The sequence below is a fragment of the Amyelois transitella genome, chromosome 12 (genome assembly GCF_032362555.1).
Source record: "Amyelois transitella isolate CPQ chromosome 12, ilAmyTran1.1, whole genome shotgun sequence".
Taxonomy (NCBI): Eukaryota; Metazoa; Arthropoda; class Insecta; order Lepidoptera; family Pyralidae; genus Amyelois; species Amyelois transitella.
In genome coordinates, this window is record NC_083515.1 from 6,531,709 (window position 1) to 6,551,384 (window position 19,676).

The window sequence follows — 19,676 nt, forward strand, 5'->3', positions numbered from 1 at the left end:
GTTACTAGTTTCTCTTTGTACAGGCAGGTAACAAGCTTTTAAATTATTTTGAGTATTAATAGATTTAGCATGTCCAAAGCTTCAATTACTACAATACTACTGAAAAAATACCCAATTTAACAAAAGAAAATAAACCACAGGTAAATGTAGGTGACCTTTTATTTATCTCTATTCTATCTATATCTATAATGCCACGTAATGTATATACTAATTTATTATTTAAAAGCTTATTTACATTTTGTTTCAGATTGCGCCTAAAATTCGACCTTTACGTTAATCTGCACAGAATAAAGACGATGCAATAAAAGCATATAACTGAAGTAGAAGAAGATGAGTCGAAAAGCCCTAAAAGCTTTCAAGCAAAGTAGGCTGGCTAATGTTTTGTCCATTATGAACGCTGCCCGCTGCCCGAAAGAAAAAAAAAATAAATTAAACACCGACACGGCTTCACCCTCCATTTCTTTTTCATGGAAACATGCTGAAAATGTTAGATTTAAGAGTAGCTAATCATTGTTAGTGATTTGAAAAATCTAGGGTTGTGATGAAGTGATTCCAACAAATGACAAAAACAATGAAAAAAAAGGCAAGATCAATGTACGGGCTAATTTTGTTCTTTTCATAATAATATTTATTTTATTACACAAAGTTCACAGCTTTTCTATAAATAGGTTGTGGGCAGTTGAATTACTGAGCATCCCTCCTACGAGTATATTTTTTTTTGAACAAATTACACTGATTGAGTTAGCCTCGAAGTAAGTTCGAGTTCGAGTAATTATAATATTAACATAACCATATCGCAACCGAGATATCCGATTTATGCCTACGTTGTTACGTTTATTCACAACAGTACTACTTTACTAATTTAAAGAGCAAACCAAGGCTCGTCAAATAAAGAGTCAAACAATAGCGTCTATTAGCAGGTTTAGCCGTACTCGCGCCTGATGCCGCCGCTTATGGCCCATTGCACACCCCAGGTGATAAAGGCGTTAAATACGATTAAGAGGTCCCTAATGGGACCGCCCCAATAACACCCGATACTCTCTTATCACACTTCGACCCAATTTCCTCAATTACCAGGATCAAGGAGAAGTAATGAAATGAAAGTAATCATTATCTCATTCGTTCATTCTTTTCCGCACGCCTCCGTCCTTTAAATAAAGCATTAAAAGACTGCTTTGGATTATCACACAATTTATTCAGGTGCTTAATTTGAGGGGCTTTCTCAGTTTGGGTGTAATTTATTTTTATTTTACTTAATATAGGCTCGGGGCCCTAAGAGATTTGCCTTCAGTTTTTATTATACAAATTACAGCGAATATTTTGGTTGTCAAAAATTGGCAATATTTATATCAATTAAATATTGTTTATCAATACATTTCTAGATGACAACAAAATGTGTTTATACCAAGTGCTGAATTACATATTATATTTATCAGAGCAAATTGTGGAGAATCTTTGTGATCAGTTTTTTTAATCAGTTAATTAGTTATGAGAATGGAATACATTATTGTAATTAGATTCATCTAGTTTGAACATGTGCATGATACTATAGAAAAGACCTTTGTATAGAATTCTTTCCTATTGTTAAACACTGATTCATTGCAACAATGTTTGACTAGTTAGTTCAGAATTTCACCAGCTCGGAACTCATCCAATACTTATTAACCCAGCTACACACTATGCAGGCCAACTTCGCGCGCCTACGTCAAACTTATAACGAGTTACAAGTACATGTGTCTTGGGGAACGTTGCCCGTCATGCAGCTGAAACTTTCAACAATTATGGATCAGCCCGCAGACATATATACTCGCACCCACTATTAGATAGAATAAATAGCTTTTTCGATCTGTTTGAAATCCTAGCGTGATTTTGCCGTAGCATTATCTCTTTTATTTCGTTCCTATTATCCTTGACATTTTAGTAGATTTTACTTACACTAAGAAAGTGAAGCACCAAATTACAATTTTATATTTCAGTTAATGAATTATCATACAACAATTACGAACATCATTACAACAATATTATTAACAGAAAAAGAGACAGTTTCGAAAAAAGGTCCATTTGTCTTAATTTTCTACCTAGCGAATTGGCTCACGATAGATGCACTTTCTATGTCTATGGATTGAACACATTTGGGTTTCAGGCATTAAACTACGATCGTGTGCCGATTGCACTCATTCGGATGGCTGGCAGTGCAATCGGAACTTTTGATTAAAATCAAGCAAACCATGAGCGGCTACCATCGATTCGAACACGGATATCTTTATTTGAACCCCAGTATGTTATGTTCCGATTGGGAAACTCAGATTGGGACTCGATGTTTGTACAATCGATTGACCGTGCACCGTCGATGCGGATTGTCTAAAATGAAATTTACAGTATCTTTAATTTAATTGCTTCTGTAATTTGTAAAACGTACATATTTAAATTAGATTTTTATAATTACAAGTAGTAGGTTATATAAGTTAAATAAAGGTAAATTTGTGTATACCCACAAAAGTCAATTTGCGCTTGATTTGTTATCATCAGTAAGAACTGAAAAACGTTATCTACTAACACTTTAGGCACTAGGTTTTGTAATGAAATCCTATAGCTATCCGCAATAAACATTATAGACAAATGCGCCATTTCATAAATTTCTTGCTTTATGTCTTGTGCGATAAGAGATAATAAGAAAAAAATTATATCACCTCCCAGTTTCCCTTATGAGAAAGGTTGACTTGGATGGATTTTACGACGCAACTTGTTTTTTATTGTTTGCGCACTTCATCATTTGTTTAGAAAAAAATATGAAATTCGTTTAACAAATTTCGCGAAATCCCATCCGAAAACTTATTTAACTCAAAATCGATTCTCTTTATTAATATTCATTGCTCATTGCGAAACATAGCATAAGGGCCAATTATATTGGTGGGTGAAAGGCGTTAGGTTAAGGGGACGTCAAAATGCCACATGCAAAAATCATTTAAATACTCGGGTGATCCTTTCAGGCGCGAGGTGCTTTTTGGATTTAATCGGATTAATACGAGGGCAAGGGTGCGCACACCGACACATCGCGTGGTGCAAGGGTTAAAGCTGTGTTCCCTGATTTTATCCCTACAACTTAGGGATTGTTATGGAAAAAGTGAATGTACATTATTTGAGCTTGCGTCTACCACCTCATCGTGTTTACCATCTGATGGATGGAACGGCACTTAAGTTTAAAAAAAAACGATTGTTTATTTTACTCTAAACAGCGCGAACAACAGTTGTGATATATTTTCCTTGTAAGATCTTAGATACCTACGTTGGTATTTCGCATTGTTTATCAGATTGCTACAATGTTGTTAACGGTGCCACACATTGTGATTTCTTTAAATTAAAGACATTCATGTAAGTATACTAAATTTTACAAGATTGAAGCATTTTATAAAATTCAAAAATTCAAAATTCAAAATTCAAAATTTTTATTCATTATTATAGGATATTATTATATCGCTTAATAATTGTCGTATGGTTTAACAACTTGGTTGACGTCAAATAAATTACTTAAAAACTAAGTTTACTGCCGCTTCCAAGGCGTCAGTGCAGAAGAAGCGGTAACAAACTGCACTGCAGCATTTTCATCAATTCATCATATAGTTTGAAAAGTACACAAAATGTAAGAAGAAAGCTATATGTATTTATGAAAGGTGTGTGTATCAGTATATTAAGGTTTTATCTTTATCCATTAGATACTGTTGCTTGTAAAAATATAAAACAATATATTTTTGGATTAAAATATATTTCATTTTTTTTTCAATAACTAAAGAAATAGATGAAACCGGTGAACGTTGAAGGCGGTTTGAACGCAACATCGCGAGGTTTCCTGTTCAGGGGTCGACTGGCCCATGATGCGGAAATTCCATTAAAAGCCCCGAAGCTAAGTCCCTAACTTGGAATATCCTGGTTGATGTCGAATGTTTTAATATGGAGATACTGTCGGCAATTGCTTTTTTAATTACGAATCATGATGTGTGTAGTAAGTGTTAACAATCTAATGTCCTAAAATGAAATCTGGCCAGAAACGTGTGACACGACGATGAAAAAAAAATGGAATAAAAAAAAAGTTAATTTATCCGCGATCCATATATATGGTCCATTGGAAAACCAAAACTGAAATACATGTGTATTAAACAGGTTACGTTCGAACTTTAGGATACTTTTATACATTAAAGTCAACTTCCTATCATTCATATGAATACATCTTCCACACTTACGGGGTAGATAGAGCTAACAGTCTAGAAAAGGCTGAAACGCTACATGTGCTGTTCGGTGTTATACGGAATTGAAATTCAAATATTATTCAATAGTCATAACTATAAGACTCCGATAACTTTTGATATAACTTAAAACTTAAAGGTTTCGCATCAGTCAATGTACCATGACTGACAGTGAAAGGTGGCTAGCAGCCGGGCTTTTAAAATTGTCGTTGCGAAGTTTTTGCTTCATACTTCTATTCGTTTAGTTGTATATTATCAGGTTCCACACGAACGCGCCCACTTATCGGTTTATTTGTAAGTAGACTAATAATAAAATAAAAAGAAAGAAAAGTTGACCTTGAAAAGTTTTTGTTTGTTACAAGATTTTATTCCGGTCTTTTATAGTTCCCAAACCTACTTACTGGAGGTGCTCCATTTATGTAAAATTCATATATTATTTAGGTACGTTATTAATGTCTTTTTCCCTCACAGTGTAGACAAAGCCAACAGACCCGAAGGCTTCATCAGCTGGATGTCTTAATTATGGAACTGAATTAGGATTCTTTTAATTAATACTTACTTACCTCTTTTTGATACTTACCTGTTATACAATATATGTATAAACCTGATATACAATGGCTCAATAGCGCAGGTAAAGCACCTAGGAAGAATTATTTGTTAACTAAACTTTCAGACGCGTTTGACCGAGTAAAACTCGCACTAACCCCTCAGTTTACCCCACAAGTACACATAAACACTTTAAAAAAACGATTATGATAAAATTATTCACCATCTCTTCGGAGAATAAACTAAATATTAACTTAGTACCTTATTTTAATCAATTATCTTTATTCATTTTCCAATTTGTAAGTAACATTTTCTATTATTTCGCGTCAGTACATTATAAAGCAAAGTCAAAAGTCAGGGCAATGATCATAATTACCTGCTACATATAACCTTTTATAAAACACGATTCAAGCAATCGCATGAAGCTGCACATATCATCACGCGGCAGCATTGGCCCATCACCTTCGGCATCATAATATAAACTATCTGACCTATAACCCTGAACTGTATATATTACACGTAAGTATTTATTGTATTTTAGTAGTTTTGTACATATTGTTTTTTTTTTTATTATTTAAGCACAGTCATAAAAACAAAAAATAATAAGTATACAGTGTGATAGGCCTAACAGTGCCGAATATATTTTATAATTTTAAATCGTCCGAAATTAAAGGTTAGGTATTTATCTTAATGTGCATAACTTGATATGATATGACTTAATACATACATTAACATATCTCGGGAACATGTTATAAGTTCTTTGAAATCAACAATACAAAAGATTAAAAGGGAAAAGAAATAGAACATACTTATCAATTATGACAATATTAACATCTCTGTTACAGCATCAATTTAAATTATAATTATTTTTTGCATGTGATCTTACTTCGGCTACAGACTATTTTTTACATATAATTATTAATAATGTCTTAAAGAATTTCTTCAAAATTCTGAAAGATTTAATATGTTACTTATTTCTGAAATCTCTAAGGGAGTGAAGCCAACAGGTACAACCATATTTATGAATACAAAAAATATCTAAAAATAGGTAGGAATTGAGGCATATTATAGAAGAAAGAACTTCTTCACAAAATCCTTTCAAGAAATTTCAAATGAACCTCTCATACAGTCACAAAAGTAAACTTTTAATTTTGATTGAAATCAAATCGAATTACATTCAATTGGAAATGTAAAGCAAAAATAATTTTATAAAATGTTGATTGACATCTTTTTTTATATTTAATGCATTGCAAATCTTGTTTTATTTTTGTGTTTAGAACATGTTCCTGAGATTCCTGTTATTACAAGGGTAGCAGTCCCGTTTCATCAAGCGCGCCTACTGGTAGACATGTTGCGTTGTACTAGTCACCTCATCCGAAGGCTTTAATTAGGAGTTCTGTCCGACAAGGATCTATTGTAAACCTAGACAGTCTACAATAGATCTTTGTAACCAAGACTGAATTTGATTGCCGGCCGTTCCGATGTTTACATACAGACACATTGCGATGACGATTGTGATATAGTAAGGTGATTTGATTATCAAAGCTTCATTGCACGCCTAAGAAAAACCTCAATTGCCTAAGTCACCCAATTAACCATATTTTGCGTCAAATAAAATTTATTCGTCGTCATAAAATATTTGAAAAGGTATTTAATTGTCGTTTGTGTCGAGATTAATGACACAAAAATAATGCTCTCTTAACAACACTGGGTTTAAGTTTCAATACAAGTATTTTCCATTCCCATGGTAATATCTTGAAATAGGATCCAATGACCTTGTATAATTATTATTTTATTAATAAAAAAATTTAAGCTCATAAATTAAACAGAGAAAACTTAAAAGGCAATCTTTCGCATTTATAAAAGAAGGTATGTATGGATAAGTGGAGAACGGGAGATTTACAATTAGTAAAAAAAATAAACAAAGAAATGTCATGCAGTATATAGGTGTCTACTTATCTCAATTATTAGTTGCAAATACGCAAAATAAAGTGATTGCAATTAATACAGTCTATCTGTCAGGACAACACTGGGTTACCGTCGTAAGCACTGTAATAAAGGAGATTTATAATCCAGCCGACAAAGACTCAAGTTGCCAGCAAAATATCAACAAAACTTCAGCAAGACATTAGGACGTCTGTAAGAGTTATTGCGCTAACAGGTGACTCGGCAGAATAAACTGGAGGGGTGAAATGAAAGTTTGAAGACAATTTCTTCAATTTCACAAAATATTTAAGTATGGGACAAATGCGCATAAAAACTTTAATACACACGTTGGGTGAAATAAAAGTTAAAGGGAATTTCTTCTAAAATTATGTTTTTAACAAACTAGTATTTGCCAGCGGTTCCACCCATCTAGATAAATCCATTATTTTCTATTTCCTTCCTTCCAAATTCCGAATCCTCTTGCATTTCTTCTTTACCTTCTCTACCCACATGGCAAATTTTTTATTCTTTATTACGTATATGTGACATTATCCATTTTTTTACTAACAGCATGTTCCTTGATTTTTCCTCGGAATTCTACATATAAGTCGTCTATAGACAAAGAAAATAAATTATTAATTACTTAACATTTTTCGTCAGAGGAGAGAGACAACTTTCACCAATTTTTCGTCAATAAATTGGTGAAAGTTGTCTCTTGCTTCATAAAAACAAGCATCAAAATTAAACGAGCCTATAAAGTAAGATATATAAACTACATTGAGCCTAATAAACATCACGTTAAGTTTCGAATATAGTGACAGACTAGCCCGTCGCCTAAACTAAATTCTTTCTAAAATTTTAATTAAATCCTCATTAATAACGTGACTGAGTCTAAATGAAGGAGTGCTAATATAGTTGTACGAGATTAAATTCATTGCAGATAATTAGCTGTGCATTAAAGATGATGCATGAACTTTGTTATTTATCATCTCATCTGTATGAGGTCATTGTAATCTTTTATGCAATGTTTGACCTTGACGTTCTCTTGACATGGCGGTATTGACTAGGTTTGGAAATGGGTTTTATTTGATAAACAAATATTGAAAAGAAGGCTTAGATTGTTTAAATTAAACTTTTCACGTTCGGTATGGCTGAATGGAATATTGAAAGTTTTAATACAATCATTATATTAATTTAGGCATTTAAACAATAAGTTTTTATACATTTAACTTAACTATGAACTTTTAAGAAACGTTATTTTTTTCAGATTAATATAATATAAAACTTTACAGTTAGGTATATAGCGTATACGCTGCAGCCTATGAGTTACTAATTTACGCGTGAGTAGTAGAGCGGGGAGTACGTTAGTTTAATAAATATAATATACAATATTTATTAAAAGTGAACGTTAACGTGTTAAACGGAATAACAAAAATACCGCCCATACTTTCATGCCTCTCTGCCCTATTAGGTATAGATAGTCAATCATAACATGGCACATTCGACATAATAAAATTCCCAGTAAATTTCTAGAGTACCGATGTCTTGGGTTAAACGCGTTAGTAATTATATAAGTGTTATAAAACATTTTAATACACAAGACAATTTTAACAGACAAAATGGTTTCTATATATAGTCTAGTGACTTCTGACTGGATACAGAATACCTAGTATCACTTATACGTTGCCCACAGTAGACCCCCAGCTTTAAAATTAATATTAATTAATATAATTTAATATTACATTATATTCTTCATTATAGCGGAGAATAAGACATTATTCTTTGATAGACAGTGTGAGAGACAGAGAGGGACAAAAAAGGAAAGTACATTGAAAACCTACCTATTATAGGTGCACATTCAGGCATGTCTGTCTAATCTTACATATATACATACATACATACCTACATATTTTCTAAATTCATCAGAAAATGACTGTACAACGAGCTCCAATATCAATAATTAATTTTGTCATTGTCCGCAACATAATAGCATATCCGCAATTAAAACAATTTCAATAAACTGTTCAGACTTTTCCGAACAACGCAGAAGTAAAATTAATTTGCTCGCATCGGACAAAAGTAATTATCGCTTGTATTTGCAATTAAGTTTGAAAATTAATTTGACCCCTAGACATTCTTTATGCTAGTAAGAATGAGACTTAATTGCTATCTATTTATTCGGTATTTGTTTACAGGCGTGATCAAATCAAGTGTACGCAGTAATTCAGTACATACTGTTTCCGTTTTTAGTAAACAGATGTAGTTTTCGCAGCAGGCTTTAAGAAATATAAACAAAATACTTCGTTTTGGCGCTCATTTAATATTAAAAGTATCAGTGTTGCTAAAAACTTTTCATAGAATTTCTGAATTTTTGTCCTTTTTATGTTCGGTATTTGGCGGCAACGAAACCTTCCGCCAAACACAATCGTTTAAAAGAAAGTAACACCTGACTATACTAGCAATAGTAAAGACGCTTTTCCACTAAAGATTTACTATGACGCTATGCTGTTAGAATGTTACGGAGCCGTGGGTGGTGGGATATTAAGATGATGATCGTTCCGAAAAAATATTGCGAAGCGAAAAAAAATACGCCGACAGCTTAGTAATTATACGTTATGTATATACAAATATAGTATTGTGAAGAAAGGTTAAATTTGGTAAATGTAGCACATGCTGGTGGAAAAATACCTTTACTCTAGGAGAAAACGACAATTTTCACGGTCAGTTGCTGATGATATCGTCCATTACTCTCAATTGACGACTGAGCAAGGTAAAGTAACTATTTCAGACCTGTTTTTATTTAAAATAGATTTATTAACAACCGAAACTTTCTATAAAGTAGAAAAATGTCATCACCAGCTATTGGGACAGGAAACAATTGACATGACACTTTATCCACACATACAGTAAAGTGGCTTGTTATATCGAATGAAATAGTCACCGAATATACCTATCAATCACATAATTAGAACAATAGAAATAGAATCTTAACACACTTATAGGCGAAAAAATTCATTTCTGAAAAGGCCATAAATTCAGTCGGCCCCAGATTCATCCATCAAAGTCTTCTGAGTGTGATGGGTTGATGATGAATCTGTAGGTATATAAAGTTCCATCGTACATGTGTGTATATGCCGTTAGGTTTTACCTACAAAAATACAATACAAAAGATAAAAAGCAGGTACATATTTGTGTAAGCTTTCAACAATGCTTTTGTCGATGGAACCTATTAAAACGAGTCATTTGTGATAGGTACCGTAAGGCTAAGATTAATGCTTGGATCCGTTTGAGGTCAGGGAGCCACAACAATACCTAGAGAAAAAATTCGGCGTTTGTGACTTGTGAACTGTCAATAACTTACGCGCACAATTTATAATTTTTTTTAATAATTAAGTATTTGCTTTAAGTTTACAGGTATTATTTTAAATAAAATATAGTCGCTGATGATACACATGACGTCACACAACTACGCCTCTACGGTACATATCATTCTTGTTAACTCTGCAATGAAACAATGTCACTGTACTGAGACATACTCAAAACTGCTGAGAGACTATTGCTATTGTAGAAGTAGCAAAAATAATTAAATTATTAAAAAAATATTTTTAAACAATTCACATGAGCCTTTTGCGTATCTAGGTGCTGACCGCATTTATTTACATTATAGTAAATTTTACCCATACTTCACAAATGGAAATAAAACTAGGTATATTTCAGCTACGAATTAAATTTTGTAATGAAGCTCTGTGATAATTCATTCATCAGGATCTAAAACCATCATAGATGACAATCTATGATAAATACAGATGTGTACACGTCTTTAACCGCAAAACATCTTGGTGGCCATAACGGTACCGGGCGCGAATTCCGGGGCGTCCAGTAACGGTCCAACCTCCTGCCTCCTCAACACGCCTTCCGACTCATCTGGCAAGTCTAGCACGCGTCAATAGAATTTAATAACTAGAAAGCCAAGAAAATAAAGAAATTCCCGTATGAACGTATGTGTGAGTTTAGATTCCTGTGAAGAATTTTTTTTAATAACTACACTTCCAGAAACTATTTTTTAACCATATTCATAAAAACTAGTGCATCGCCCGCAAGTATCGATACGGAAAGAATGTACCTAATAGCCAATCAATTAGTTTCATAGTGCCTAGTGTCCTCACTTACTCAATCAAGTTGTGTATGACCTTCGTCCCTATATATACCTTCTAGTATTAACCCCTACATAATAGTCAATACATAATTATCTTCGTCAATGTTGTGGCCATGTTGGGTGGATGTTTGTGGTCATCGTGGTAAGCATTTGAGTGTTAACCCACACATAAGCATGCTAAATGAACCTCCAAAATTCACCATCACAACATCTTAATTAATTTTATACAAATAGTATCTTGATTATATGTACTTGTAGGTAACAAAACTATAGGAATATCAGGTGACAAGCAAATTGTTTGATCAGATCACAAAAAAGCGTTATTATATTTACTTAGTGTTTTTTTAATATTATTTTCTTACCTAAACTCCTTGCCTAAAAGTGTAAGTAACGATTTTGATGAATAAAGATTTTGCGAACGCTGAATCGTGACAAAGTAACAACTCAGTGCAGTATTGTTCGTTACGCCACTATTGTCGAAATGGTAATCGAATCCTCACGAAACACTTTGACACTGTCGCGAATTGAGTTTAAAAAGGTAAATAATGCAAACTGAGCAGTTCATGAATAATCATACCTTATTTATTAATTTGGTTTATCATTGTATGCAATGATACATGTTTTCGGAGCTTAATAAAATGAACATTTAATTAGGAAAAAAAAATACTAAGGTGCTTACCCTAACACGCTATTGTAATTCATCTGTTCGATATAATTAAACACACTTTTTTGGCACCTTTAACTTAATTTGTGAGGTTGGTAACAAATGAAATTATTAATCCCCTTTACAAGAGGGATAACTTGATAATCTAAACTCAATTAATGTTAAAAGCCTTTTCCATTGTTCCCATGACGGAATTTAAATAAAACATAATTTATTGTGATATCGTGGTATTGTTACAAAATTATTTAACACTTAAATTTATCAGGACAGTCTCTATAGTATTTTTCTAAAGACTTAACATTGTCTCCATCTTAATGTTTGCGATTTTTAGATTAAATTATTAGACCTTATTATATTGTTTACTATACCTTACATTTTAAGAGATTAGAGATCTTTATATGTAGTTTATTTACATTCATATACTGGGGTTGTTCCAGTATGTTCCCAACTATGGTACTCCACCATTTACCAGACATAAAATTTGCAGTGATTCAGCCCCACTAGGGATTATGTGTAGGGTTTACTCAAATTGTGATTTTGTCCGGGACATCGCGCTCGCAAAATTTATAATTATTTATCGTCATATTGATTATGAGTTTGCCAAATTCAGAATATAATCCGCTTATATATTTAGTATTTTCACTAATTAAGTATGTTTAGCTTTTCTTACCTATCTTTCGCTAACAAAAACCCCTGTAACCTTATATATTATAGTTATGATTAGGTTCAGAAATAAACCCGTTTTTTATTTTAAATATAGATTTAAACCTAAACTCCATCACTATGCCATACAACTTAACGTGGCCTTTCAGTCTTTGCGAGACTGTTGGCTCTGTATACCCCAGAACGGATAAGACGTGTTTATATATATGTATGTATGTTTAATTTTGCTTAATGAGTTAGTCAGTCAGAAGACGAAAAGAGCCGAAGTCCGCATCAGTTGGGTTTGCTTTCGTTCAGCTTGATAAGTGATCTATGTTACAAAGTAATTAATTCACGTTATTTCACGTCATTTATTCCGCTCCGATTTCCCCCACATGTGAATGACTGTCAACTTGACTCAACATCATTGTTATATGAGCATCCATATGTCGGTTGTAGGTGCAAACATAGCACAAGGAAAAGGTTAAGATTACGGAAGTCGCTTCGTATAAACACGTGACTTATCTCATCCAGACTTTTTTCTAGACTCCTAAAAGAGTTCTTAAATTGGTTGACTTATTCGTGAACTTTGTATATTTTGTTTAACCATTTTACTGTATTTTTGTGTTCTTTCGTATGTACAATATAGATATAACAAACATACTTAATTTTTCCATATACGCCCATGACAAATTTAATTTAGGTAATTTCAATAACTTTCTATATCTGTTTCCAAATTGGCTTCGTAATTTTAAATTATCAGGTACAGCCCGCAGCCCAAAGCTATTGTAACAGAATGGTTTATTCAGTGTAGACTCTGTAATTAAAAGTTTGTTCCAGTCCCGCCCGGTCGGCAGACTAAAGAGAGGTCAGGCTTAATGTATGCGAGTCAGAGTCAACGGAACAATCGAATCCATCGGAAGTCCCACCCGAAAAACGATAAAGTCGCCCGCATTCACACCGACCACTCATGAAGATATCAGAATTTAGCTACAAATTAAATTTTGTTTTTTTTTCTGGCTTAAATGGAAAGTAAAGCATTACCCCCGAAATATTTTACCTTGACGACACTTCACTAAACTTTCCAGTTTCCAACTGTACAGTGCATTTATTTGAAATAATTTATTTATTTTAATAGAAATTATCAGAACTTGATGTCATAGAATATACTTAATAAAACTATGCTTGATTTTGAGAGAACTAGCATTTTATCGCCTAACAAAAGATGAGAAAAATCACAATTCATGATCGTTTGCGATAAATCTTTCGTCTTTGGCATTTTGAACTAGTCGATAGCATTATGAATTCGCAAATATGTATTCTGTTTTTAAAATCATCATCGTCGAGGTTTCGAATACAAGTTCTATTTCATCCTGCATGCAATATAAAGGCATGATATTAACCATTGGTTTTTGTGAATAAATCTAGTCTTAACGAGTCTTCATTGCATAATATTTCCCGCTTCAATTTAATGTCAATAAATTGTCAGTCGTGTGTCTTTTCATTCAAATTAGTTTAAATCACGTTTGGCGTGTCGAACATTACATCACTTCTCTAAATAGGCATCACTTTTTGTTGGTACGAAGACCACAGTAATTGTGATTGAATCTATAATTTGACTCTACATTGCAAAATATCCGGTATGAAGATACCGAATATAATAACTATAGAATGCTAAACAACTTGCACTTTAACTTTTTAATATAGTTGCTTCTGTAGTTATTATTCAAAATCTATAAATTTAGTGGTCAAGTAATTTGCTTTTTAGGAAAATTTTGATAAATCGATCAAACAGGTAATAGGTAAGTAATCCAGATCTTCATTTACCACTAATACTGGATTTATAGTAAACTGCAATAGTAATATCTTTAAGTGAAACTTGTGAAAGTGAAACTTAGAGAATGAAAATTTTGACACTTGTGTAAATTGTATGATTTGCCGAACATTTTGATGCAATTAATCGATTAGCTGTCCCTTCCAGCGTCTTCACTTATTTCTATCTTTTTACCTATATGATAACTTCAAACTTGTGTCTTGCAATTAATAAATCAAAATTATAAAAGCGGTTGTATCTAATTAATCCACCTCTATATTTAGCTCGGTGTGAGTGGCATCCATACTAAGGCGAACCACCCCTGTCATTAATCTCATCTCTTCGCTAGCAAAAACTAGACTAAACGCCTAGCGAAAGAATTTCAATACAATTCCAGCTCGAATTCAAAATTTCATCTAAACTGAACATGTCTTCGTGGTTATAAAATTGTCGGGTTTATTTATTTATTAGGTTTTTCCTAGCAACTTTTCATGCACGCTTAAAATAACAATCGAACCAGCATCTTTTTTCTTCTAAATGAGATCTTGAAAATATGAGATGGATTTCATTGTTTTCTCTTGTGATCTGTTTGTTTGAATTAATATATGGTATAGAGCTAGTATGTTGATTGTAGGTACTTATCCTCATTATTAATCTATTATTGACTTTATTCCATTATCTGGGGAGAGAAACGAAACTTAGTTTAAATGTTTTAAGGAACATATATACAATACATATATAAAATCAGACCTCTTTCTCAGAGGGGTAGGCAGAGACTACCTCTTTCCACTTGCCACGATCTCTGCATATTTCCTTCGGTTCATCCACATTCATAACTCTCTTCATGCAAGCTCGGCGGTTTCGGGTACTTAAGGAAACTTTTGTAAATTTCTTCAAGATTTAAAGATGTAACCATAACTCGTGCTAACGAGCGATACTGGCTTTTCATATATATTCATTTCCGAGGAGCATGTTTTTATTACCCGTATATGTGGTCATTAAATATTCAGCACACGTTTCGTATTCGGCCTACCCGTGATCTTGCCGTAACGCGATTTGTCAGCCCAAAATGATCGGTGTATTATCGTTATGTCTAATGTGACGAAATTATTCATCTCCCACGCTTTATACACCCGTTTTCGTAATGATTGCCTTTTGAGTATACGCTTCTACGTGTAATTCTTGTAGCAAGTTATGAGTTTCATTATCACTGTCATCTGCAGGATCAGAGACCCTTATCATGGCTCTGAAGATGATAGTGTTAATATGTCTTATAGATGTCGATTAGTTACATTAATTATCTAAGTAGGGACACTAGTGAACATTTAGATAAATACGAAATCGACAAAAAGATCGATAAACTGAAACACGTCTTTACTACTTCAAGATATTATCAAACCTCATCAACATATAGATGAAAAAAATCTATGTAAAAAAGGACACATACTGTGGAAGAAATTGATCGCATCCGATAGTGATCTTATTATTTGGTACAGAGCAAAAACGAAATGAGCAAAAAATTCTCGTATCTTTGAATTGATTGGCATTCAATGGCCGCGCCGTACGAAATAGGTACACTCCAGAGTCATCTCGCTTGCTGTATAATACAATAACATTGACTACAAATACATCGCCAACTGCACATGGTACATGAAATTAAATAAAAGTCCAAATGTGATATGAGATCACTTCAATGATATAGATCTTGTTAAATATCAGACTAAGGATTAGTTTCATCGGCTGTCCGCTGCTTAGAACTCTCTTACTGACCCAACGGAAAAGCTTTGGTCCATTACTAAATCAGATAAGCGAAGGTGATTTTACAAAACAAACATTGTAGCTATGTGGCTAAAAAAAACAATTAATCTAGTATTAAATTAAGCTTCTATCTATAAGTATACTTCGATAACATCTCTACATCCTATCAAATATGAGGATCTGTATGTACGTAAGTGATCTTTTATCATAGACAAGAGTTTGATTGGACTCAATTCATTGGAGTGTAAGTTATTATGATCTTGTTACGATGATTACAAGGAAAAAGTAAATAACCAAACGACTTTCTCGCGTGACTCGGAACAACCGTTTGCCTCTCAACGCATCTTTTTAATGTAGCCGAGAGTATCAGCGCTAAAATTGAGATGTAATGTGTGACATGTAATACACATGTTACTTACATTTAATAAATACATTAAGTAAAATTGTTGATTTATACTTTTCGTTATTTTTTTTTCTACTTTTTTTTTATTTATTGCACTTTTTTATTAGTATATCATTTGTTTTTGTGTGCATTTGAGCTACGAAATAATTTGGGATTGTATAAAGGCCAAAGAGTATGTTTCATTTATTTATTTATCACAATCAATACGAAAGATGTTTCCCATGCATGTCATAGAAGGCGACTAAGGGAAAAGCCAATAAAATTTGGATTGAAGGCGATGGACTAGCGATCAGTCGCTGTTTAAATTCCAACATTAAGCCATACAGCTACATGTGACCTTTCAGTCTTTTCAAGACTGTTTGCTCTGTCTACCCCGCAAGAGATTTAGACGTGATTATATGCATGTATGTATGTTTCGGGATTCCAAATAAGAATGAATGACATGGAAGAGCGGTAACTAAACAAAGTTTAATTAAACCAACTTTATGCTCCTTTGTTAGTTATTATTTTCAAACAAATTTGAATAATAACCATTTTTATGTATGTAAGTAGTTTTAAAACCAAACCAACCAGCGTCATAACAAATTTAAATTCCATACAATCAGAGCATGCCTTCACCGCCATGCGAATGGGTTATTTAGAACTGATACCATCAAAATTACTCTCTTTGTCAGATCGTAATTAAATTCTCTCATAATTTTCTCATTCACAAAACACTTTTGAAGAACCATTTCGATTATTATCGCTGACTATTTTGAGAGTAAGCATTTTTGTTTCTATTCATATAAGAATAGGATGAGTGAAATAACTATTACTACGAGACTAACTGACCTGTTTTATTACCAATACGATTTGCAATTAGGTACTCGTACTACGAGTATATGAAGAATATATTGGTCTGTAAAATGAAGGCTGGTAAGGGTTTTAATAAAATCCGGGTTACCTTTCTGAAACAACTGTCATTACTAAAAATTTCAATATAGCTATTGCATAGCCAATCTCTTTTTTTACAACAGATTTATGTTTATCCATTTGAATTATTTAAAATCCGGTTGGTATGCCGAGAAACATCCGATATAAAGATGTTTTAGATGTAAATACATCGACGATGGGCTAGCAACCTGTCACTATTTGAATCTCAATTTCATCAATTCAATCACCTGGGTGTGTCCATTTAGTCTTTTCGGGACCGTTGGCTCTGTCTACCCCGCAAGGTATATAAGCGTGATTAATGTATGTATGATTGGTAGACAGTAGATTATCCTAACGACTTATTGTAACCGTAAGAAAATTCGTTAACATAGGTAGGTACATACTAATGTGCTTACGATAGTAGTCGAAGTTTCTTGAAGTTGATTATTCGTCGCATGGGATGAGTTTCCCCATAATTTATTTAATTTTGGTCCTATATACATATATTTATTTTACTTTGCTCTTATTATGATGAAAGACACACATTTTGGACGAATGCAATATATTATGTCGATAAAGCTATGGTCTATACCAATTTACATCAGTACATCAATAAATGCATTTGTTTCGTTGAAAATTGTCCAACTGAAGCAAAAGCTGCACTAGAAAAATGTACCTTGTCCCTTAGTTGTCTTTTACGACGTCCATGGGAAATAGATGGAGTGGATAAGAACTTTAGTGGCGTACCTACACGGCGAAACATACCTACATTTAAGGTCTTTAGCCCTTACGGGGTGGTAGACAGAACCAACAGCTTCGAAAAGACTAGACCACGTCCAAAAAGTTAAATGTTCTTGTACAATTAAATGTCCCTCCTCGCAAATGCAAATATATTCCGAAATTATGTTAATGAAGGCGCAATGAAGTAATCAAACGAAGCTATGAATGCAATGCAGTTACCAAATGTAGAAATTCTTTGGACTAGGTTTCGTTCTGTGGAAATAATTTCACCTTCAGATTTGGTATTCTAGAGGTTCTAAGTTCTAAATATTCTAGATGTTTGGTGTAGTTTAGTTCAAACAAAATAAATGCACCGTGGTTTACTTTTCTTCACAAAGAGCAGACTAATGATATTTTCATGATATATTTTAAATAAATTAAGTAAATATTTAAACCTAGATAATTCTTTGTAAATTATCTAATTATTCGTAAATTATTGCTGAAAATGAATATTTATTGTTTTTGTATGTTGTTTTCTCTGTAAAAGTGATCCTACTTTTTTTCCAGCAATTCTTTACAATTTATTTCGTTGATATAATAAATACCTATACTGACCGTATTAAGGGAAATCAAACAGCGCTCCAATAATCTAGGCACAGTTTCCTTCAAAACTGAGCTGATATCGAAACGAGTCCCGGCTGAGTTTGAAACACTTTCAAAACGTTCCACTTCACTCAAGTTAGCACAAAGTTAGTAGTCCTTACACAATTTATAATCACGTCTCAACAATGCAGTTTCACTTTCTATAGAGCGAGCACGATCGGTCACGAGTCGGGAAAGGCCGTAGAAGAAATACCGGAACGCGATCTCCGCAAAACTTCAGCCGGCGACGATTCCGCAGCGAAAACACGGACCCTGCGAACCAGCACGCCGCTCGACCGACGAACAGCGACTGTGATAACGATACTCACTCCGAATGAACCTGCAAAACGAAACTCTCCATAGACAGCGTATAAGCTCGCCTCTCTCTCGCCACCCGGCGACGCACTTAACACATCCTCCTTTCCAGATCTCAACCCTCCTCTCGACACAACAAGATACATATTCGGACAACAATCTCCACCCGACTCGTCTCGTTCCGAACGCGTAACGAGTTTACGGTACGTAAATCGTAGTAGATTTGTTTTTCAGCTTCGCCACTGTAATTCAGTTCTTCATTGAACCTCACAGAGCGCTTTTTCCCTAATCAGTTCCAGTTAAATAGAGCCTTCTTTTATACAACCTGCTGCCTAGTAGCCTATGTAGGGAACGCTGAATAACCGCTATGGACAAGATGCCAACTTTCTAAACTAAACCTATCCGGCCGGTGAATTACGTTATTTTTATTGGAAGTCTAGAAACAATAACAATAAAGCATTAAGAAGATTGGGTGCCGTTGCGATCGTCTGCGAGACGTTTCGTAATTTTGTGCTGTTTTGTGTTGCGCGTTTTCCGCTTCACAAGTTGCGGTTTTACTTTCGGTGTCAATTACTGCGGTCGGAGCATTGTGGGGCTTCGGCAAATTGGATACCAACCCTCTAAACTAGATTAGACCACCTTCTGAAGGCTGTTCGGCATTACACAACGCGTAAATGTCGCGTAATCTCTTCGGAGTTAAAAATAGGTCGCGAGTTGTTGTTTACTAGAAAAGAGCTCCCTAACTTGCAGAGGTCGGATGCGATATCGATATGCGAGTTTGCGGAGGCATCGAAATATTGAAACCGTAAACCCTTCCGAGGATCCCACGACGATTCCGAACTGGGTCAGTAAACGCGACCGTACAGTAAAGTCAAATTCATGTTGTTCAAATATAACTTTGAAGCAGTCATAAACTTTTTAGATCATGATTATGACCT

The 19,676-nt window shown here is 33.8% G+C and overlaps 1 protein-coding gene across 2 annotated transcripts in view; it reads right to left on the minus strand.

Annotated features, from left to right (window-relative positions):
* LOC106142506 (uncharacterized) overlaps positions 1 to 18,722 on the minus strand; it is a 162,000-nt gene extending 143,278 nt beyond the window's left edge. For both annotated transcript variants that reach the window (XM_013344289.2, XM_060946768.1), the window contains exon 1: positions 18,397 to 18,722. The gene's annotated coding sequence lies outside the window, so the exon portion shown is untranslated. The remainder of the gene's footprint in view (positions 1 to 18,396) is intronic.
* Between the last annotated feature and the right edge of the window lie 954 nt (positions 18,723 to 19,676).